Raw genomic sequence first — 4,058 nt, forward strand, 5'->3', positions numbered from 1 at the left:
AGAAAAATCACTAACCGTAGGTATAGACATCCAAAAAAACAATTAAATTAATAAAATATTATATTGTATTAAATATGTAAAAAATAAAAGAGCAAAAGTATGAAACGTAACCCAAAATCCCCCAAGACACTCAACCATTTCATCTAGCGTTTGACGATGTAATCCTCCTGAATCAATTACTTGCATTTTGAAATTCTCGTAGGGCAGAGATGTTCTACACGATGTTCTGGACAATGGGTACAACAATATAGCACAACAAACAAAAAACATAACAATAAAGAAAAGTATGATAAAGAAGAACACAAGAGATTGATAACTCAGTTCGGTGCAATGTCACCTACATTTGGAGGGGCATCCACCCAAGAAACGAAATTCACTCTCAATAGTATCAGTTCTTAGTCTTATGTGAACAAACATTGTTCGTTGCCTCTTCACCTAATACTACCCTTGAATTTCTATCTACGACTCCCACTAAATATGAGAAATCCCTCTCACTTTCTCTCAATCATTATCCCCATTGACTGACTCAATCACAGTTACAATAAAATAGGATAACAACTCCAAAAGACAAACCAACTCTTGCTAGAAGCACTAGAGTGGTGTAGAAAGAACAAAGTACAACTCAACTAAAACAAACCATCTTGATGCTTTGATAATCAATAGCAACACTAGAGTGGTGTGCTAATAAAACACAGAGACGAAACCCTAATACTCAATTCTTCTAATCCTGATTTCGCAAATTGTAGCAATTCATATGCATGGGCTTTTTCTTCAATGGGCTAAACAATTCAATCGCAAATTGTAGCAATTCATATGCATGGGCTTTTTCTTCAATGGGCTAAACAATTCAATTGTCCATAATTATATTTTAAGCAACAATCTTCTAGAAGCGCAAAATATATTTTAACCAAATCTATTATATTATCGTCGCCAATCAAAATATATTTGAAACAAATCTTTTATATTTTCACCACTAATCTTCTAGAAACACAAGATATACTTGCATCAAATCTTCCTTCCACAAAATATATTTGCATCAAATCTTCCTTCTAGAAACATACGGTACAAAAATATATTTGTTCCAAATCTATTTTGGAAATAACTTCAAACACACGACAACGTCTTAAACCGACAAAGGAATACTTCTTGAAACACACGCTTCTTGGAGTACAAGTGATATGACAAAAGCTTCTGGAACATACGCAAGAAACAATACTTCAAAGAATGCGAAAAATGGTACAACACCTTAGGTAAAGACGTCGTACTACATGTTTAGGACATCTGGTACCACATCTTGCCAAAACAACTTTTTTTTAACAAAATGAAGCCAATCAACATTCAAAACACAACACATTTCATGATCTAAATTGTTACCCTTGTTTGTCGTTGATATGTTTGATTTGTCTGGATCGCTATGTATGGGTCATGTCTTTTATTGTTGTGGGTTGAACACAAACAAAACAAATTCACAATTATGTGTCCATGTTATACATGTAGACCATATAATACATAAACCCTATAAGACAAATTCATAAGACAATTCATTCATTAAAGATGCAAACTGAAACATTTGATAAATACAGAGATAAATTATAGGCAATAGAATTTTTGCCAAATAAAATTTAGGTTTAACAACACTTTTGACCCCCCTAACCTTCTCAATCTTACGATTTTGGCATACTATTAAAAGAATAACAAATGCAGTCCCCTATATTTAGCTCCTTTTGTAATAGAGGTCATTTCCTTCAAATACTACTAAGCCAGCGCATATGTGGCAATTCACTTGGCTGAGTCGGACGTCAACTGTGTAATTTTTTTAATTTTAAAATAAAGATAATGCCAAGCAATTAATAATGAAATAAAATAATTGAAAAAGGAAAAAAATCACGAAAGGAAACAACAAGGGCAACAACCTCATCATTCATCTTCATCATTTCATCTTCACAAAATCATGTCCATGTCAACAACAACAACCCATCAAATATCATTAAAACCAGCAATGCACCATCATCTCCCTCCCCACAACCGCACCACCATCACAAACCCTTCTTTCTCTCCCTTATCTTTCTATACCCTTTATTCCCTCTATACCAACGACAACGATCAACCCCCTTCCCAAATTCAATTTTAACGCCTACAAATCTATTGTTAGGATTTCGACTTCAAGGATAATGAAAGTAGATATGAAGATGCTAGAGATGAAAATGATTTTTGGGTTTGAGTTTGAATGATTTTCTGAGTTTGTATGACTTTTTGGTATTGAATATTTTATGGGTTTGGATGGTTATGGTGTGTTAAATATTGATGATTTTGTGATTTTAATTTATTTTCGCCGTTTTAATTAGTGAGGTGGATTTATTTTATTTTAAAATTAAAAAATTTACATGTGTGGCGTCCAACTCAATCAAGGGAATTGCCACATATGCGTTACATGGTCAAAATTGAAGGAAAGGACAACAATTTCAAAATGGGCTTAAGATAGAAGACCACCTTTGTTAAAATAAGAATAAGTTGTTTAAATTGACCATGTAAGATAAGCGAAATTAGAAAAATGACCATGTAAAAAAACACAAATTCTACACTTGTAATCTCTCCTCCTAATTTTTCATGTAGACATAAAGTCCAAAAAGTGACTTAGAGATGGAATTTTTTTCATGATTTTTTTTTTGTAGGCATGTTTATGGCGTTAAAATATGGCTTTTCACTTAAAATTAGATATTTTTTGACAAATGATGAATCAATTATGAATTTTTAAACCGCAAAAACTCAAAAACTAAAACAACGGAAATCTCGACCTATAAATAAAAATTTGAGATGATTGTTTGCAGATACATATACAAAAAAAATACATCAAAAGAAAATGTAAGGTTTCATAGCATTTTGAAGATGTCTCCATTTATTTTATTTTTTTTAAGAAAAACGTACAAAATTGTAATTTTTTCCAAGTAAGCCCATACTCACAGGTCAAATTTTATTCCATATTATTTTAGTCATGGCGAGAAGATCATAAGAACCTTCATCATTCAATTTTGGATTTTTTAACCCGACGAAAAGTTAATTATGAATTATTTAAGTAATTCAAAATTATAGGGAATGAGAATTCATAATTAATTCATCCCTCATTTAGAAATTCTAAAATTTTGTGGTGGAGGTTATTATGATGTTTAAAAACGTGCTAGTCAAATTAAGGAACGGAATTTGACTCGTGACTATATATATGCTTATTTAGAACAAATTTGTAATCTTACACATTTAGGTAAAAAAAAAATTAATAATCAAGGCTACTTCAGAATGCTATGAAATGTGTTAAAAAAAATGCTATGAAACTTTGTAGATCATTTTTATGTTTTTTATAGATGTCTTTGCAAACAATAAGCTCAAAATTCAATTTCTAAATTGAGATTTCTGCTTTTAATTTTTTTAGTTTTTGACACTTTAAAAATTTTAATTTTTTTGTCCCTATAATAGTTAAAAATACCTTAAATCAATATGCCTTATTTTATGAAAGGATCAATGAATATACCTTATTATAAATGAAAAATTAACCATAACTCATTATAAAAAATTTGAAATTAAATTAATATTCAATTTTGTATACCTTTATTTTAGGAAGTTGATATGAACTATATTGTAAGTACATCTCAGTTAATAGCTATATAGATATTTGATGTATTGAAATACGAGTTCGAGCTCATAATTCTCTACATCTCTGTAGTTAATGTATGTGATTCTCGTCACTAATTTATCCGACCAAAAAAGAGTTGATATTTGGTAGAAAAGATGTAGAAAATGAAATGCACTGAATTAATTAATGGATAGTTTTTTCAAGCATACACATAGAAATAAATAGATTTGCATTAGCTTCACATCTAGACAGGACCGACTCAATGTATTTTTAAGTCTAAAGTGAAATTTAAACTGAGGCACTATTTAAGAAAAAAATTCCATAAGTTTCCTCGATCGAAAATAATTTTATATGATATGTCTGACACTAATTAAATACGAGTATAAAAAAAATTCATAAGTTCCCTCAATCAAAAGTAATTCTATATGATGTG

This window comes from Medicago sativa, chromosome 8 (genome assembly GCF_051527215.1).
Source record: "Medicago sativa cultivar Bolivia chromosome 8, Bolivia_mono, whole genome shotgun sequence".
NCBI lineage: Eukaryota > Viridiplantae > Streptophyta > Magnoliopsida > Fabales > Fabaceae > Medicago > Medicago sativa.